Genomic DNA, 20,775 nt, shown 5'->3' on the forward strand with positions numbered 1-20,775 from the left:
TAAGATCAGCATCCTTTCTTCTGCATCCCCTGCAAAGATGTGATCCACGAGCCCTGCTAAGCGTGGTCCTCCCTTTGTGGTTCGTCTGTTGGAGGCTGTAGTGCAGGGATCCTGCCGCCCTCTAGAGCTCCTGCAGGACTCCACAGGCTCTGCCACCAGAGGGAACTGGCGTGCCAGGATTTTAGGAGCCTCCTTGGTGCTGCATATTTCTAATAAAATGCTGGTTGATTAGTTATTGAGACTAATGCTATTAAAATTGGAAATTTCCAAATAAAATTTTCTAAGGAATTCATTACATTAAATGTATCTACAGCAGTTATGAGTCATTTTATTATGAAAAAAAAAGAAGTCTCTTTAGTGGTCCCTTTTTTCACAGACTCCTAAGTTTCTGCAATGATGAAATTCATCTGTCGAAAGGTTTATAGTGAAAATAATTGGGTGGAATTATGAAAAAACATGGACCTCACAGGAATAATAAAAACTATGATATAGTATGTTCTCCTATTGGAAATGGAAAACATTAATTTTTAAATAGCCATTCAAGATTTAAATAGATAACTCGCCAGCTCTGTTTCATTTATAGAGTGAAGTTATGTAGTATTTAAAAGTTGCCAAGAATGTAGCTAGTTTAAATGATGCTCTCATGGATCTTTGAAGACATATATTTTTGGAAGATATGAAACAACAGGATACCACGAAGCAGTAAAGATGAACCTACTTTTTCTAAAAGTTCACTCTACCAGGATTCTCTTTAAAGATCTCTACAGAAGAAAAAATCCCTTAATCTGCAGTGAATTTTTATGCTTTATTTTTGGATTGCCAGCATTTGCTCTCTTGTGTTGACTCCTAGTCTTTTTGTTTTGATGATATGCAGTATCAGCAGCTGTAGGTATGACACTGCGGGAAAAAGATGAATATCACTCTTCAGTAGCACTTTTAAGGTTGTACAAGAATGCAAGAGTTTTCTTTTTTCTGTTTTTTACAAGTCTCTCTTGCTGTTTTTCATGGTGCAGTCTAAAGTTTAGTCACCGCACCATCATCAGGGACTCAGTATGCCATTTCCGGCTTCAGCCCTGGAGCTCAGAATCCTGCAAATGCACCTCTCAGGTGGTTCTGAGGAGCAGCACATTTCGAGGTCAGCATTTCGGAAGACGTGTGAAGTTCCTGATGGTTGAATCCCTTGAACTGCTGTCTTCTTCCTGGTCAGCAGGCTTTGACTCTGAGCTCCTTCCTGCACCTCATCGCCTGCTTCATCAGCTCTCCGTGAATGGCTCCCCAGTGTGCGTTTCTATAGATTAATCATCTCATTAAGAATATGTCCGCTGAAAAATCTGTCTGCATCCAAGCCTTGTTTTATTCTTTGTGTCTCCTTTTAGCTCCAGTGATTGTGCTAAAAATCACAGCTCCCTGATGCCGCCTCCGCTTCCCAATCAGTGTTCCTCCTCTTACCTTCTATGCCAACCCCTCTTTCATGGAAAATCTTCCTAAATGCCTCTCCCCATGACTTGCATTTATAAGGACTTTCTAATACCTTTCACAAAGAAGAATCCATAGAGAACTATCTTTGTATCTTCTATATTCCTCCCAAAATACCATACATACACATTGCTTAGATAACCTCCAGCTATCTCTAGATGTCTCCACCTGGGTTGGAGTGTAAATGTTCTAGGTTAGCATTTAAATATTCCTGTGTGTGTGTGTGTGTGTGTGTGTGTGTGTGTAGTATGTGTCTTCCTAACTCTATAGAAACTATGGGTTACTCTGTTTTGAGGATCCTGCACCATGTATTCATGTATTAAATCTATATAAATTGCCCTATTGGTTGGTTAATTTAGGTGATGGGACAAAAAATCATGACCTTCTTTAGTTTCCCTGGCATTTCGTATAACAGATAGGAACAAACCCATTTAATGTCATCCGTTCTATTGTGCTATCAGTAGGATTGATTTGATTCCATTGGTATGGGTCTAGTGCCCTTTAGCAAAGCTTAACTCATTACCTTCTAAGATTTTGTCAATAAAATTCAATGATGAGACTAATTAAATTAAGCCCCTGATGTTATATATCTGGTGTCATAATATAAATGTCAGTATCATATAATTCAAACTGAAGAAGTAGATGTGCAAATGTGCTTTTTGGTGCAAGGAAGCTGTATGTAGATTTATTTAGTGAGAAAAGCAGGTTCCCTAGTCCAGTACAGTAATGTTGTGGAATAAGCCACTGTTGAGAGGTGATTCCTTTCTTCCACTTGGAGGAAGAATGCTGGGTTTGCTGTGCCACGCAGCAGGCTGGGATTCCTGTGGGGCAAATGTTTGTAATCACTTGCTGGTGACAGCAGGGAACGTGGCCACTCAGGAGTGGGTGGAGGTTAAGGAGCAGACAGGGCCCTCCAGACAGGAGCGGATTGGCGGAGGCAGAGAATTAGCCAGACAGGAGCAGAATGACGCGGGGAAGGTGTTCGATGCACTATGTGTGGCTGGTGGCCAAGGATATAGAAATAACTGAGGAGCACTTTCATTAAAAAGACAAGTTTTCTATGTGGAAACGAAGGAGAAGCCAGAGAACCAGGCATCAGAAAGCGCAAGAGCAGTAATAAAAGATTTTACAAAGATCAGCAACCGTGGAAGAATGGGGCCTTCAGAGTGAGGGGGCACTGACCTGGAGGAGCTGAAGACATTCAGGCAGGGGTGTCGGACTTGGAAGCTCCGCACTTCCTCCCCACCCAGCTTCCCTGTGAGCATCGGCTGTGGCGTGACATGTCAGCGTCCTCCAGCTCAAAGTGTTCCTCTTCATACTCAGAGTATGTTTGGAAAGTAAGCTTTCATTATTATTTTGCAGATGAGGGCAAAACCATTCCAAGGTTGAGTATTTTTCTCAAGGCTACCTCAGTGGTAGACAGAGGGACTAGACTTGTATAACTTCTGCCTGACTCCAGGATTCTCTCTGACTTTCCTTTCCAGTGCACCGCCTGTTAGCAGAAGTGGTGCTCAAAAGGGTTAACGTAAGGCAGCATGATTAACTTTGTTGTGAGTTAGATTCATTAACAGTCTGCTGGATCAGACAAAGTTAACAGTGCAGAAGGTTCTATGAGGTTAGGACAGTAAAAGAAAAGTGCACCGGAACCATTAAATGGTGCAGGGAGACGGCATCCAAGACCACGGCAAGACAGCAGTGTTAGGAGGAGAATGAGAGTAAATGGACTCTGCTGAAGCAGGAGACATGAGGGCTGTTAAGCGGCAGGCTGAGGTACTAGAAAGACTTGGAGGACATTAGCAGGGAGGTTCCTTATGTGACTGGCCATGTACATTCTTATGTGTGTGTCTCTGTGTGTCTGTGTATGTGTGTGTGTGTGTGTATGTTTGTGTGTGTCTGTATGCACACTGACAATTGAACCCAGAACCTTTGCACTGAGTGATATTATCAAACTTTTAATTATTATTATTATTTTTGAAACAGGGTCTCAGTTGCTGAGTTCTAAGCAGGCTCGAGCTTTTCTCCTGCCTCAGCCTCCCAGCATGCTGAGGTTAGAGCATGCGCCACTGCACTGGCAGGAGTCACTAAACTTAGACTCCTGCCTCTCTAAAGAACCTTGGAGAAAGGGGCACTGTCTTTTTCTATGATAATTCCAGGGTCTTTGAGAAAGATACTTCTGAGTTATAAAAGATTCAGGCCTCAGAAGTCCAGAGCAAGAAGTTACAATCGTCATTTTTCTAAGTAAATACTCTTTTTCCAAGAAGGAAAGATCATTGGCCAGCAACCTGTCTACAGCTGAGTGGAGCTGGGGCGGGGGAAGGGTATGGCCTTTGGTACTTTTCACCTTTGTTAAATGTGGTTTAATATAATTCTTCCTGCTGTCGTGACACATCAATCTGTGCATACATTTTAAATGCTTCACAAATGTGTTGGATAAATAAGGGAGCAAATGCATGGAGTTTCAGCCTGATTCCACTGGATGCCAACCATTACTGAAAGATAATACTTTTTCTTTGTAGGGAAAGGGATCCCTGGTTGTAGTTACGTCATTGTACATTCAGGTGTCCTGTAAATTGTGGTTTTCCTAAACTTATTTATCATGAAAAATTACATGGGTAAATGTTCCTTGCCAGAGAGGAGATGTTGTTCCACAGTCAGATGAGTTTGAAAAATCCTGGAATGATGTTCTCTTAGAGCTTCACTTTCTTTTTTTTTTTTTTTTTTTCCCTTTTTATCGGTACCAGGGATCGAACTTACGACTGCCTGCTTGCAAGACAGGTGCTTATGCCGCTGAGCTAAATCCCCAGCCCCCAGAGCTTCACTTTCTTTGCTTGCATTTCAATGATCAAGGCTACTCTCAGGACTACCACTAACTTTGTAAGGTCTGCAGAGAGCTGTGGTTTTTCTTTCCTTTTCCTTTTTAAATAGCAATTCTTTCTTCCCCACATTTTCTCTTGGTTAAAAAGTTCCTCCATTTGGGAAATGTAAGACTCAATTAGAAGTCTTCCTTTTACGGAGAAATTGTGACTTAACTTCCCTGTGCCTTACAGGTCACTAGGAACCGTGTCAGCCTTCGCTTTCTGTGGTGGGGGCGTACAGTGCTCAGGTAGCTGGTGTGGGTTACACTGCCCAAAGCAGAGCTGCCTTGGCTACAAGCCTAGGAATTTAAGCATCATGAACTGATGCTGAATAGTACAGTCTCTCTAAAGCATTAGTATCAACAGGAACCCGTTAGAAAATTCTCGAACCACACTCTGTGGCATCAGGAACTTTGAGAGTGGAGCCTATCTTGTGGACTTTAATAAACCATCCAGGTAGTATTGCCAGATAAAGTGGAGAACATTAAGTGCAGTAAATGCAACTATTTTAAAAATATGTGTGGCCCAAATATTTGTATGTAAGAATATTTGTACAAACACAAATATTTGTAAGTATATTCATACAAGTACAAATACTTTTATTTATATTTGCATGTAAGTATGCTCCCAAGAAACTTATGTTTTTGAAGCTATCCATTGCTTCTCTGACATTAGGAATTGGCTGAGTGCCTTGGTTTTTCAGAAATGCAGGAGGCCTACCTCCAGGTGAGTCCCATGCCCTTGAAGTTGAGAATCATTTTAACCAGAATTAGATTTACATTGTGTTACTTTTAATCTTGTGTTCAATAATTTGAAGCAGAAAGTTATTATCTCTAATTGGCTGTTGATCTCAAGAGAAGCTAGAGATAAGCAAATGAGAAAAATGCATTTCCCAAGAGTAACAGGTGTCCAAGTGCCTGCTGCGGCACCCTCAGGAGAACAAAGGAGCCGTGTCCAGTTGGGGGGCTGAAGCGGGAAGAGGAGACGAAGTGGGTGATGCTGTCATGAAAACCGCATTTTTCATCCATGAATAGGAAAAACCCACCAATTTTTACCAAAACATCGACTAAAAAATGGCCTGGTTAAGTTGCTAAGTGAATATCCACTTGCATATCACTCTTTGTGATTCCTTAGTTTGAAATCCTTGTTAAAATAAGTTGCATAGAAGTCTCAAGAGCAAGAAGAACTTTGAGCATGTGGACCTTGCTTATTCTACCTGGGATATTTTTGAAAATAATATCTCTGGGCTGAAAATGTAATTTCCCACAATATAGGCAATCTGATATTCTGATAATAAGGCCAACTCCACAATCTGAATTAGAGGTTCAGTGTGGATAATCAGTTAAGTATCTACAAGAAAGGCGTTTCAGAGCTCAAATCCTCCCTTTGTGCATAGTATCACAAGGTCAGTTTTAAAACAAAACAAACAAAAAGGCTTCCCCACAAGGGACTCTGGTATCTCCATATGATTTTATTTTTTTCTTTTCTTCTGGAGAATGAAAGATCTGTTGAAATGAAGTCAGCCAAAAGCGTGTTTGCTGAATTAGCCTGTCTGGGCTCTGTACCACAGCAGAAGCCCTTACGTATTTTATCAACAACTGAAACTCCAGAAATTTGGAAAAACAAATACAAACATAGAGACCAGCTCCTCTACAGAAAGGGTGCTAAGACAGTTAGGCGTTTGTTATTTTGGCTGCCAGTTGTGAAAACAAACAGCCAGAGCAGTTCTCCTCTTAACATTATTCTCCGTTTCAGAAGTGGTCTTCCAGAGAGAAAGTTTAAAGTGAAAGACCAAGAGGAGACTGGATTAACTTTGAATCAAAAAAACAAAACAAAACAAAAAACAACAACAAAAAAAAAAAAAAAAAAAAAAAAAACCTCTGTATTTTTAAGTAATGGTGCGCTACGTTATTAACACTCAAACCTGGAGGAAACCTAAACATTATTTATGAGTAGAAGGTATATTTTAAATTAACTTAAAATGACTTCTCACATACCATGACCTTAATTTGATATTAGTATAAAGGGGATTCATTGGGATATATTCTTACTGCTTTGAAAACAGTATTATCATTAATAAAATCCTGGCCATTCATATTAAATGATGCAAGTTCAGTGAACTAATTAAGGATTAAAGCAGAAAATCTTTATTGTGGCGTTAAATCAATCCATAGCTTCAGAATTCATTATGCTAAGCATTTTTGTAATTAAAGAACACTTAAATGAAACACATGCAGATAAATTAGAACTGAATTTCACAAGCTGCTGTTCATAATGACATCTTAATAGAGAGATACATAAAATAAATTCCATTAGAGGTACAATTTAGTTGCCATGTAGTTTGATACGGGAATTGCTAGTGCCACCTATAGATAGAAAGCAGAACTCCAAAGTTGTGCTGTTTAATAAAGATACTGATCAGAAATTGCAGTAGAAATTATACTTTCGTAAAATGGATAAAAGAATGTGATTGCTTAATATTTAAATTATGCTTACATTTTGCTTCACACAGTTAAATGATTTATAAAATGACTATTAAAATATTTTTCTTTAAATTCCAGGTTTGATAATTTATAACAGTGGTTTTTGTACAGTTTTAAACCACAATGTGTTCGAGATTTTTGTTTCAGTTGCCATGCAGTAAACCTAGCTATTTTAATCCCACTTGAATTCCATTAAAATATTCTGCAATTTTTAAAAGAAATCTCCCATGCCATGATTCCATTCCAAACCAGCTAATCAGAAATCTGTGATGGTTAATGGGGAGAGAGTTGGTGGGTGCAGATTATTACAAAAAAGGAGACGAAAAACCCTGAATAATTAACATTCACCTGAAGTAGATTATTTTTGGAAGAACTTAGAAGTCTGGCCCTCAAAAATGGAAAGTGGAGATAGTAAGACAAGCTTCAAGATCTCTCTTGCCTCTGTTACTCCACAGTCCTCATAGAAAAACCGCACCATGACATAGTCTGTGGCATAAGAAATCACACTGCTTTAAAACTCTTTAAATTATGAAAGTACTACAGTTGTTTTTACAAGCTTACGTCAGCGGACCTGCTCGGTGCGACATTAGCTGTGTTTTTGAAAAGTTGCCATCCAAGGGTTTCTGAGGGCAAAGCATGAGGCGGGCTGGTTGCAGCTATTCAGTGTGTGTCAGAGGGGTCAGGTTTACAGCCCCGGAGACCTGAGTCCATTCCCTACCAAACACCTTACTGATGGAGTTCCGTGGTGTCTCATTCACCAAGCACAAGATGTAATATGGTGATAGAAAACATGATCTCTACACTAGACAAGCTGACAGTCCACAAGGGGAGGTGACATTAGATACTGGCACAGAATGCTGAATAATTTAGGTTTCATGTATAGAACTGCCAGGACATGTTCCTGGAGTTCCAGCGAGATCTCACAGTCAGTGTAGGTGAGCCTAGTCAAGGGGGCCCTAGGTGAGCCTAGGGGGCTGGAAGTAATCAGCAAAGGTGTCAGAGAAACAGATTCTGGTCCTGAGAGTAGAGTCAGAGAGAGCCAAAGGTTGAATGTTGGGATCTGTGAATACACAGAGAAGTAGTAGAGGAAAGAGACCCATTGGAAAAGGATGGAGAAAGCCAACAGCAGGGCGGTGTGGTGTGAGGGAAATGATCACGGGGAGAGCAGTTTCGGCAGAGCAGGCTCTTGATGACGTCAGATGCAGCCAAAATGCCAAGGAAAATGGTAGGAGGAAGGAAGGGCAAGGAGAGGATCCTCCGATAACCTAGGGTGATGTGGAAGGGAACTGCTTACTCTTTTTAGACAGAAAATCTGGGCCATAGGGACCTGTATCATTATCTACAGTAGCAAATGCATATTCAAGAATATGTATGGAATATTATTAGTTTTGTATTCCTCCCCAATTGGTTTTCGTTTTGCAAAGATGGTCAACTTGAACTATATCTTGGATTTTAGAATGTACTGTTTCTGTCTTGCAGAGATGGAGCGCACACTGTGTGGCAGGGTGTGTGTACCTGCTGAGGTTGGAGAGGAGAGTAAACCCCCAAATTATACAATTAACCAATAGCAGAAGTCCTGGCATATGTCACAGACAAGTATCTAATAAAGATGTATGATGGCACACCTAGATCATAAATGTATCATATTTGCAATCATTATGGAAGCTTCCTCCACAGGATTCTGTCTTTCTCCTTTTATGACCTCTTGTTACCTAAATGGGAAATGAATGATCGATGTGAACTGAAATATTAAATGATTGAGAAGTCATCATTGTAATTGATGATCATAGATTGTTTCAATCCCTGCCAAGAATGTCATTCTCTGGAATATTGCTTTGAGTCAGTAAATGAATCAGCTAAACAAAATCTACCTTTTTTTTTTTTTTTTTTTTTTGTCTTTTTCCTTTTTATCTGTACCAGGGATCGAACTCATGACTGCCTGCTTCCAAGGCAGGCGCTTATGCCGCTGAGCTAAACCTCCAGCCCCACAAAATCTACCTTTATAATCAATGTTATTATAATCAATATCTCCAGTAGCAAATGCATATTCAAGAATATGTATGGAATATTATTAGTTTTATATTCCTCCCTAATTGGTTTTCATTTTGCAAAGATGATCAACCTGAAATATATCTTGGATTTTAGAATGTACTGTCTCTGTCTTGCAGAGATGGAGCGCACACTGTGTGGCAGGGTACGTGCACCCGCTGAGGTTGGAGAGGAGAGTAAACCTAGAAGCTTGGCCCTGAGGAATCCGTAGCCTAGCAGCAGAGACAGACGTAGCAGTTTTTCTGCCCGAAAGTCTGAACGTTCATATTTCATCACAATGTGCGAAATCAGCAGCTGTATGAGAATCCAATTTTGTTATCTACCCATAATAATTCTTGGTTATTGCTCTTTTATTTTGAAAAGTTAGTTCCACTGGGAATGGAGTCGCTCCATTAAATGTCTTTAAAATGTGGTTTGCTAAGTGATCGTTTCTCTCTTGGTAGGCCTTCAATTAAGCTGTTGTGGGAAAGGACAGAACCGTCTAACAGCGCCTTGCTTTGGTACCTTTACCGTCTGCTTTCTCCTGTGGTAAATCCAGTTCCCAGCTGGGATTCGGCTTCCACTAAAATGTCCCTGCAGTTCACTTTTCCTCCCCTATCGTATGCTCCACCGTTTCCCTTGATTGCAGGAATGATGCAGGCAGAGTATTTGGAAAACAGTGTGAACCAAGTCTAAGTGCTTTTTCAGCAAGGCATTATTTCCTGTGTAGCTGAAAACCACTGGGAGCTGGCAGAGGGAATAAAGACCTTTCCTTCCCTGTCATCCTCTAAACCAGGCTCTGTGTCACAGAATAGAGCCTGTGGCCAGCACAGCAACCCCCTGAATATTTAGCTAGTAAAGTTATTTCTTCGCTCTGTCAAAGTACAAAATCTCCTGCTAGAACTGACCTCAGGCACACACTGCACAGAAACCCACGAGCCCACACGGGCTCTGAATGCTGAGCTGGTCCACTGAGATGAAAGGTAGACAGCAGAATCAGCCCAGAGCAGCTACGCGTAGTGACACCACTGTGCCCTAGTCCTGGAGTTCTGATTTGAAGCCCATAATATTCCCAAAATTAAAGATTCAGGGCCTTAGCCTCCCTGGAAAATTCTCCTGAAGAATCTGGCTTTGAGGGTTCGCTTGCTTTGAAAGGTGCCATAGGTCAGCATTTGTAGTGCCTTTGCAGGAAAGCTAAGGAAAAGTGTGAATGTTCTTAATTACATTGTCCATGCTCTTGGCTCTTTAAACAGAAGGGTGTTAACCTGCATTAACGCTGTGTAGTATATGTACAGTACTGGTCAGCGTGCAAACCTGAGTTGTGGTTTACATGTCGTTTCCATACAAAGTCAGCGTCGCTTCTCTGTCTAATTGAATGGGCATTGGTTCAGCTTGGGTGACTGAACTGGACTGGAAGCCACTGGCAACGGAGACAAGTGCTGTTACAAACTTATTTGTCCACCTCAATAGGGCTACCCCAGCCCGGCACACTGAATCACAGGTGGGTAGGGGGTTGCCTGGTGCATGTGTGCCCAGCCAGCATCTAACTTGCCCCAAGGCCTCCGAATACACCAGGAGGCAGATTGAGCACCTTGCCCAAGTGTTGAAAGAGCCCTGCGCCCCCAGGATGGGGCAGTTGCATTTTGGAAGGAGTCACTGAAGGCTATAAAGAAAATGTTTCAGGGTCAGGTAGAGGCTCTGTAGTGGAGAAGTGCCGTGAGGTAAGTCGGGAGAAGAGACGTCTGCTGCCAGGTGTCTCTGCTGTTCAGACCCTCAGAGGGCAAACGCGCTGAGGAGAGGGAAGCACTCATGTAACCGCTCAGCACTCAGCTTGTTTTCTCACGGGCTCAGAAGTTGGTTATCAGGTAATTCGACAAAAGATGACTCTGGTGGCTTGCAGAATGGAAGTTTCTGTAGCCTGTGATAAATTTAGCCCCCACATTTCTTTACAGACTGATCACAAAGAAGGCGTAAAGAGGGGCCTGATGGGGAGGAATCTGGTGACAATCCTGACCAGCACCTGGCACTGAATCAGTCCGGTCCAACTGTGTTTCCCCGCCTCATGCTGGTCCCTCACCACTTTGTTGCTGTGTAATAGATCGAGATTTGCAGGACGAAGAATTAACGATTTTCATGTTTAGATAAACAGGCAAGGAAATCATTATCCTTAATTTTCCAGTTTGTTAAATGCTCTTCAGAGTTATTAATAAGGAAAATTGCCATAAAATATTTGAGGGAGTTTACAAAACAGCACAAAATAGGAAATCAATGCAATTCGCAGTCAAGCCAAAGTAAAGATTAGTTGTCTACAGCACAAATGTAGCTGGGAACAGATCCCGGTTTGGCATTTCAGGATGTTTAGCTGTTGTAAGCCGTCTAGGAACCCTTGTGTTCCTTTTAGTCTTGTCTTCTCTGTCTACCTGTGCCCAAAGCCAGCTCCACAGACAGCGGTCGCCAGAACTGAATTTTTGAGAATTTTTTGTGTACATTTTATTCTGAGTAACATTCTGACCGTTCTTTTAAGATCAGGATGCATGCTGTATTGACCATGTTATTCTCCATTTATGTTACAAAATTTTATTTTTTCTTAGAAGAAAAATATTTCTATATTTTCTTTATCAATATTTACTCATATTATGTAAAAATTAAGGAAATCTAACTCAAAACTTATCTGTGATACAAAATAATGCCACGTATTTGAAAAGCAGCATTTCTTTATTGATATATGTGAACACTGCATTATACAAAGAATGCATGAGCGGACACCCACATGCTGACAGTGGTCACTTTGAGAAGTGATGCATGGGTTTTACCTACTTTTTCAAGTGCTTTGAGATTACCGGGAAGGACCATGTGGGACAGCCGGTCACCACAGTGCTTAGGCAATAGCGGTGTGTGTGTGGATCACCTGGCAGGTTGTTAAATGCTGAGTGCCCGCCTCCGGCCTCCATGGAGTCCTAGTAAGCAGGTATGGAGAGGGGACAGAGTCTGCACTTCTTAACAAGCTCCCAGGTGGCAGCAATGCAGAGGATCCTGAAGCCAAACACTGAGAACCTTGGCTTCCAGCTCAGGGTTCGCTGTCACTGCAGGTGGTGAGTAAACACATCTCCCCTTCCCCTTAGATGCTTTTAGGCCATATAATTTCTTACATGCTTAATAACAAGATAATAACAAATATAAGTTTATACATTTAAAAGAAACAAACAATCAGAAAGTTTACCTGACCGTGTTCTGCTGCCTGGAATCATCACAAAGAAATTCCCTTCCTTACCAAAAAGTGGCTCTGAGGTGACTGCTGACAATTGCAGACAGTGTGTGAGAGTTTTCTACCCAAAGTGTGGGGAAGATTTCAGAGTGTAGACCTGAGCAGTCCAACAGGATCCCTACTTGTCACATACAGCTAGTGAGAGTTTGAGACATGGGTGGTGTGTTGGAAATTGTTAGTTGGTTTTGAAGAGAGATTGTTGTTAGTGGGTTTTAAAACGTAGTATGAAAAAGAAGTGAATAGAAGCATCACATCAGTACCTTTTTATAATGATTATAGATCCTTTTGTTTTGCTTTTTTAAAACTATACCTGCTAGAAAATTTTTCAACTGTATATATGGCTTTCATTATATTTTTGCTGTAGATGGTTAAGGAAAAAAAGATTGGTGATAGAGATTAGTATTTTTAAAAACCTTATACACATTTATTGTTACGTTTTTGGTTTTTTAAAGATAAAAATCATTCAATCTTTAATATCTGTGTAATTTTTTATCTTACCTATTATACACTTCAAATTTGTCTAGATATAATAACTTTAGTATAGTCTTGTGACTTCAATATAAAATGAAGAAGCATGCATCTGTCTTATATATGCCGTCCAAAAGTTCAGTACATCTTTCATTCTACAACTCAGAGGACTTAGGTCACTGTTATGAGGTTCATGATTTGATGATTGCAAGAGAGGTACACAGAAGCGGTGCTGCACATGCAGGTATGTGAAATGGGGTGACCTGTAGGGCTGTCTGGGCTCCCTTGAGTCCAGAGGGATTGTGTTGGGCCACATCTAAAATATATAATGTCGTTCCCTGTAGATAAGCAAAAATGCTTCCTTTATTTACTTTTAAAAAATATTATGGCCCTTGGGAGAAATTCAGATCCAGCTCTATCATTATCTCCCAGGACTGCCTTAGGAGAAGATTTATAAGATCAATTTAATTTGAAGCTTCCAGCACAGTGTCTTACCAGGAAGTGTTGTTCCATACACCTTAGTAAAACAGGTAAGTTCAACTTGTAGAGTGTGGATTGGATGTGACTGAAACAGTGCTGCCTGAGGAAGGTGTTTTTTGAATGTTACAAGCATTGTTGAATTTGTATTTTTGTAAGACCTTATGAAAAGACCACCTTAGCTCTGTATTTCAGCTGTGAGCAAAAGCATTGCTTTAGTTACTGGTCCTAGTGCTTGAGTCAGCAAGGAGACTCAAGGGCTGTCTTCACCACCACTGAGTGTGGTGGTTGTCCAGTCATCCCTGGTGGCCACATGTAAACCAAGGCCAGTGTTACTGCCCAACCGTGCTGGCTAGCTTTCCAGTGCCAGGATAAAACTCCTGAGATGGTCAACTTAGGAAAATCGGCTTCCTCTCCATTCTAGAAACTCCTGTAAGGGGCCAGTTCACCCTCTCACCTTTGGTCCTATGGGAAGGCCATGCATCATAGTGAGCATGCAGACCAGAGTAGACCTGCTCTTCTCATGAGTGGGGTTAAGAAGGGAGAAGGAGAGTAGAGGAGGCCCCAGGTTCTTGCTGAGAGCACAGACCCTGGGACCTATAGGATTTCTACCAGGCCCCACCTGCTAAAGACCCTACGACTCCTCAAGGGCACCAAGCTGGGACCCATCCTTCCCACATGGCCCTCAGGGGAAATTCAGACTCCAGCTCTATCATCATCTCCCAGGGCTGCCTTAGGAGAAGATTTATAAGATCAATTTAATTTGAAGCTTCTAGCACAGTGTCTTACCAGGAAGTGTTGTTCCATACACCTTAGTAAAACTAAAGTGTTCAGACTCATAGGTTTGGCATGTGTAGGCTGTGTGGTAGATGTCATCAACACTATGCTGGTGCTTTGATGGGATGAGTATATTTGCACTGCTACCCAAAGCCCACAGGTGATGTCTGATAACATGAGAGTCAAGAACAGGAGCAGTGAGCAGCAGCCTTACCGTGCTGTCAGCAACAGACAGGGGCTGCAGAATCAGTTGTGGCTTTGTGAGTGGCAGAAAACAGGCTATTACGTAATTGTTGAAAAGACACTTCTCAGACTATGTAAAATATGTCACTATATTGGTATGGTAACAGCTACCTTTTAAAATATCTTAAAACTTCTCCTAAGTTACTAGCATCCCAGCTTCAAAAGATGGTGAATTTTCTACTCCAATACCATGCGTTTCACATAGAACCATGTTGGTGTCTGTCACAGCTCATCCTGGGTGACTCATACGTTTATGTGCCCTGCCCTGGGGTTAGTAGTTCAGTGTAAAATCCAAGACAGTGCCCATCTGCTTTTTCAAATTGACCAAGAAAGAAGCAGAAGGAACTCACTTTCGGTTTCCCTCACTGTGATGTTAGCCAGGTTCATGAGGATGTGATACACTTTAACCCCTGTACACAGGTTATTGAGTGTAACAGTTTCACTTCCAGACACTACAGACCCCTAAACACAAGCATTGCATTGCATGTCTTTGTCTTCCTACATGGTCTCAATGGAGGCAAATTCACAGACAAATGAGAGTATCAAAATGTGCTCTAGAGTATAGACTTTTTGGTTACATGTTGTCTTAGTTACTTTTTGCTCATTGATGAGACAAAATACCTGATGCCCAAAGTTAGGGAAAGAAAGTTTATTTCTTGCAGTTCTTGGAGGTCTTAGTCCATACTCAGTTGGCTCCAAGGCAGCTAGGCATGGCGGGGCAGCAGTTCATGGCCACTGCAAACAGCAAAAGGGAAAGCCAAAAGAGAAAGAGATAGACACGTCCTTCCCACCATTACATCATATCCTGGCTCCACCCCTAGGTGAGTGTAGCACTCACACCACCAATCAGAGCACTAGACAGTGAACCAATCACAAACACTAGATTTGGTTGCATCCATAATTGCATGAGGCTTGGGGGCCACTGACATAAACCATGACTCATGTGTTTAAACACAAACTCAAGACAGAGCAATAACATCTCTGCCTCTGTCTCTGTGTCTCTGTCTCTCGATCTCTCAAAATATACTGAAGGCTCTGTCCCTTAAAATATTACCAGAATAATATTAAATAAAGCCATATAAACACTTACGCATATTGCTTCTCACAGTATGGGAAATAACTACCTCAACAGAATCTTACTGGCTTTCAGGCAGAGGATTGGTATGGGTTGGATGAAGTTGTCATAATACTTTAGGATTGGTAGAAAACACTAAGGGGAAATTTCTCAGGAGTTTGCTGGAGTAACCAATGAGTTGGTGCTATCTCCTGCCAGTTAAGTAGCCTGTATTTCATTGGAATGGAATTTCCTTAGGTTTCTGAAATGAACAACAGATTTTTTGGCACTTGTTGTTGGGGTGAGAGTTTCCTAGAATAGTAAAGTCATGTTAGTGAAGAGAGTAGCTTAATAAAGTCACTATTCATAGCTGAATTAGTGTTGCAGGTATAGATGGGTGGGTTGTTATAAGTAACATTTAATATAACTGTCCTTAGATACTAACAGTCTTACTACTTTGTTTCCAAAGCTTTGAGCTTTAACTGGAAAATATTCATTGTTGCATTGACCAGATATCTAGAAAATGTGGTAGGAAGGAAGAAAATAAAGCAGGGAAAGAGAATAGAGAAATGGAAAAGGTTGTTTGGATGCATTGTGTGTACAGGTGAAGGTGGCTGGCGTATTCAATAGGAAGAGGAGCTAGGAGAATGATGAGAGAAATGTGGGTCTAAGAGCTGCTGAGGAGTGACACTTCCCATTTACACCAGATCCTGGGCTCCTTTGATGGTCTGTTCACTTCTACGATCGAGAGCTCTTTATATGACCACAATTGGGCAGTGACACCTCCTCACCCGCTTTAAATGCTTCTAACTCTCCTCTTGAGCTCTTAACTCTCATTGGTACTGTAGTCATATCTATTACTATATTTCTAATTTACAATATAAGCACCTTAGGGACAAAGACTGCATTTTATCCATGTTTGAATCCTAAGGAAAGCCCAATAAAGTGAGTAATAAGCATTCAACTAGTGTTTGTTGAATTAATTTGCTCATGCTGTACAGAAATATTAAATTCTTTGATAATGGGCAGATTATTATCTTATTCCATCACAGTTCATTATCAGACATAAAGTTCTTAGATCATAAGCCTGTTGTGTTTCTGAATAAATCTTTACATTTTTCATCTTTGAGTATGTTTCTATTGTTAGTATTATATTTATTTATAAAACTGTCATCAGATATATCTTTCATAAATGTCCTCAGTTGCAATGTCATGGCGGCCTAGATGTCTTGAATTTATTCAAAATGTTTACCTTTCATGGTCCACAATGAATATTTTCTTAGTTAAAGCTAAAGCGTGTGACTTAGGAGGGCAAGCAGTTGTGCAGTGCCAGGTCTGATGACTCAGGTTAGTGAAGGAGGCGCACCGTGATGTTGCAGGAGCTGCCTTTGCCTTGATGGCACCCAGCAGCAGCAGTCACTGTGCCACTGGTCTAAGCTTGTAAGAGTGCTCGTGAAGCAGGACTCCCGGGGCTGCTTCAGAAAGCGACAAAAATAATGAGATAAATGTGCTCAAAGGAGGGAGAGAGGGAGAGTGTTTTAAAGGGGCATCAATAGCAGTGCTTTTTTATGGTAATAAATATGTTTCAATTTTAACATTCACTGTATATTTTGTTCACACATTATACCTTTTTCATTAACCTTTTAAAAAATATACTGTTTGTATCACTTGAGCCCATTCAGTGCATTTAAATGTTCAAATTCAGAACCATGTCTGGAAGCCTCATGTTTCTCTGTGTACTCAGGACACGGATTATTTCTTTCGTATTTTCTTATTGTTCTTTTTTTCTATTTTAAACTCTCTTTAGTTTCTTGGATTTGACTTCTGGACCTGTTGTTTTTAACTATGTTTTCATCGTACTCTGAGAATTACTGAATCATTGTGTGTGTGTGTTTTTTTTATTTTACTGATCATAATAATCTGTGACTGTGTCACATAAAATGTGTATTTTCTGAAAATTCTTCTTTATTCTCTCACTTTTAAAATTTATCATCCTATTATGTTATAGATGCCCACACCTTTTTGAATCTTTTGGTGATACTGTATACTTGTTTTCTGTGTTTTTTGAGCTTATATATGCTCTGTTCCTCTGATGTCACAGTTAGTTGTGTCTTTTATGTATTGTGCTAATTTTTGTCAAATGTGTAAAGACCTTTAGTAATCTTTCCATATTTTTCTACACATTATGTTTGTAATCAATCACTTTTTGATCAATCCTTTAATTAGTCATAAATATTATCTACCCAATGGCACTATAGTTTATGGAATATATAAATCAAATACACAATGGTACATGTATGATTTCACTTCGCTTTGACTGCAGCAAAATTCAAAAGAACTTAATTTTTGAGTTATCACAATGAATATTCTTTTACTCTTTATTACTTGTTAGAAGAAAGATTTAATTAAACCCCAAACGGCAGTTCCTGTATCTACCCTCCCAGAACTTCACTGTAGGAATATGAGGAATAGATCGTTTGTCTAGAATGAAATGGAAATCTGCAGTGTTTTAATGCATAAACAGTTAATTTCAAGGAAATATCTCAGTTTATAATAGATACGCCTACTCAGAATACCATATCTATATGATAGACAGAAGGTTATTTTATAAAATAAATCCAGTCGATATAACAAATGGAAGAGGTCACATGTGTTGTATCTTGGCTGCCCCTGAATTCTATGAGTTACTCATCAGCTCTATAATTTTTAAACAATGAAAAAATACACTAAAGATAATTCTTCCGCTATTTCACATAAAGTTCAATAGGAAATTACTGTCTTTTTTTTTTTTTTTTCCATTGTGTCTGGCTTTGAAACAGATACAGGCAAAACAAACTCAGGATTGCTTTTGATGCTGGAAAAGGTTTGAAATGAGTTTTTGGTAGTTGTTTCTATACAAAAAAGACCTGACATAAGACAATGTATGTAACACAGGAGCTGGTTCATCTGAATTTTCTTGACCAGCGAGCATGCTAGAATCTTTCCTAGTCTGGCTTCCAAAAGGCAGATTATGTATCACAGAATTCTTACTGAGCCGGCCACGGCCCTGACAGTAGACACTAAGCCATCTGCAGCCCCCGGTCTCCAGCTCTTCTAGTCTCTCTGTGAGAGCGCAGTGGCATTCACACTGTCTGAAGACACTGTGCAATTTATCTTCCTTATGTATTAACCTCTTAGTCATCTGGAGACGTCATTTGTTTTGGGGAGTCCCAAATACTTCAGTTTTGATAAAGCCCTGAAGGAGTCCACTGGGTCAGTAGCTGTAAATCTGTAGCCCTCAGCCCCAAATCTGGAAAGCGGCATTACTGGTACAGAAATCCTGGATGCCCTGTGTCTTTCTGTGAGGAAAAGAATGCTAGGATTGATGGAGAACAGTTCAGCCTTATAAATGAGGCCAGCAAATGCAACACAACTAGATCGACTTAATGCGTGTCGGTCCATTTCCCATTTTGTCTAAATCCTAAGCAGAATTTCAGAAGAGTACTTCTCTTAGCTTTCACAACCAGTGCACACTTTTGGTTTTCTTTTTGTTTCTGCTACCTTTGAATTATTTTTAAAAGTAATATCATGCAGATATTTGTAAGAGAATTTTCTTTGTTTTAATAGAAACGTTTAAGGGCCAGAGATTTAGCTCAGTGACACAAATGCCTGCCTGGCAAGTGTGAGGTTGTAAATTCAATCCCTGGTACCCACCTCCCAAAAAAGAAACATTTAGTGCTTATCTTTATTATATGAAAGCAAATCATAAAGCATTCGTTTAAAAATAACTTGTGCATTGAATTGCAGATTCCACTGGTTCCAATTTGAGAAAATTATTTATATATATATACACACACATATATATGTGTATATACATATGTATATATGTATATTTAACACATGAATTTTACTTTAACAGATTTTACACAACAAAGTTTTACTATATATAATAGCATTTTTCAGTTATCACACTTTTATGCTATTTGTGAATTTATTATTACAGGCTGTAAATGAGACAAATAAATTCATTAAAACAATAGGAAAGTACAATTTCTTTCTTATAGGTAGAAAAGTGAGCATTTCCTTGTGATTTCAGCTCATACAGGACATGGTTTTGGATGAAGTTTTTTGGACCATACTGTATGGCCGGCTTATTTTCTGCTTTCTGTCTCTGTCTCTCTGTCTCTCTCTGTCTCACTGTCTCTCTGTCTTTCCCTCCCTCCTTTCCTCTTCCTGTGGTTCTGCAGGTTGAAAAGTGAACCCAGGGCCTTTTGCACTGAGGTCCTTCCCCAGCCCTTTTTCATTTACCTTGATACAGCATTTCATCAAGTTGCTGAGCTGCCAGGCTCAAACCAGTGATTCACCTGCTTCCTCTCCCAGGAGTGCCAAGGTTAGGTGCATCGAGGCACCCAGGCTGCAAGGATTTTATATCTGCTGCTTATCAGTTTCATAGTCAAGGTAAAAGCAAAACAAAACAAAACAAAAAAAACACCCCTAAGTTTCTGAAAGTTGTGTCTCACCTGTAAACCCACATTGAAAGAAAAGAAGATCTAAGGCATAAATAGTTGAATCCAGAATGGCGGTAGTGCTGAGCAGCAACTGAATTACGATTTCTGAGAACAAAGTAAATGAAAGTTATGCTTCAGTGTCTTTGAATGGCATTTAATCCATACTCTATATTCCTTATTGATATTTTGTTTTGTATATTGTGATTTTTATATAAGAATGAATGCAGAATTTTGGTTTAAACTATAAGCTTATACTACCATATTGAAGTATTTTAGACATCTTTAGCATTGGGAAAGTTCTGTGCTTTCTTCCACTGGTAAGTTATGGCTAATCTCACTCAAGTGGAAATGTTCAGATCCATCATTTTAGTAAAGTAGTCTGGTCAAATCTACTACAGTTACTTGTAATTCAGCTAGTGAAGTCCAGGTGATGGTGTAATCACCTAAATGCTTTATGACTGGCATGAAAATATGATGAATTTCTCATCCTACCCATGGTCGGGTCCTTTATATAAAACCACCTCAGCACGGATTGTGGGATTTAGTGTGGTTCCATTTCTTCTGAGCCAACTCCTAGAGCTGTTGACCTGTTATTTTGATATTCTGTGGTGCTAGTCTATAAACTTTTCTTAAATTGGCTTTCTCTTGCAGATAGGTCAGAAAAATTTTTGCATAACTCTTTTGAATTTTAAATCTAGTACAATTAGCTGTGTATTTTTCTTATATGATTCATGGGGCTTGTGGTACCTTAAGCTTAATTTCTGCCATCGGTATTGTGAACAGCCTGGCAGACAACTGCCTGATGAGTTGGTGGGAGCTGCTGTTCATTGTGCATTGCTTCTAGGAATTTTTCAATATTAGAACAATCCCACCCAGGATGATAATGAGTTCAACAAACAGACCATGACAAAGAGTGTTTGAGGACAGATGTGGCTTGTCTTCTATGATACTCATGGGATAGAGGACCTTTACAGGTAAGCATAGTAATGAAAATCTTATTTTTTTTTTCTTCCCCAGTATGTAACATTATTGTTAAGGGAACATGGGAATACTCTGTACTTTTACTCTGTCCTATTAAGTTTTTAAAGTTTTATATTCCAGAAACAAAACTATAGAATACTATTTATGCAAATCAGTCATACCAAATGCAGTTATACCATTG

At 39.9% G+C, this 20,775-nt stretch overlaps 1 protein-coding gene and 1 long non-coding RNA gene across 13 annotated transcripts in view; both read left to right on the plus strand.

Moving 5' to 3' along the window:
- Positions 1-18,834, plus strand: part of LOC111756875 (uncharacterized) — a 168,817-nt gene extending 149,983 nt beyond the window's left edge. For both annotated transcript variants that reach the window (XR_010042297.1, XR_010042298.1), the window contains exon 3: positions 1-18,834. This exon is cut by the window's left edge and continues 126,924 nt beyond it. This is a non-coding gene — a long non-coding RNA (uncharacterized LOC111756875).
- Magi2 (membrane associated guanylate kinase, WW and PDZ domain containing 2) overlaps positions 1-20,775 on the plus strand; it is a 1,223,070-nt gene that overhangs the window by 150,291 nt on the left and 1,052,004 nt on the right. The window lies entirely within an intron of this gene.

The sequence above is a fragment of the Cavia porcellus genome, unplaced genomic scaffold (assembly GCF_034190915.1).
Source record: "Cavia porcellus strain 051 isolate PalLab524CR breed Dunkin Hartley unplaced genomic scaffold, mCavPor4.1 scaffold_2, whole genome shotgun sequence".
NCBI classification, from domain to species: domain Eukaryota; kingdom Metazoa; phylum Chordata; class Mammalia; order Rodentia; family Caviidae; genus Cavia; species Cavia porcellus.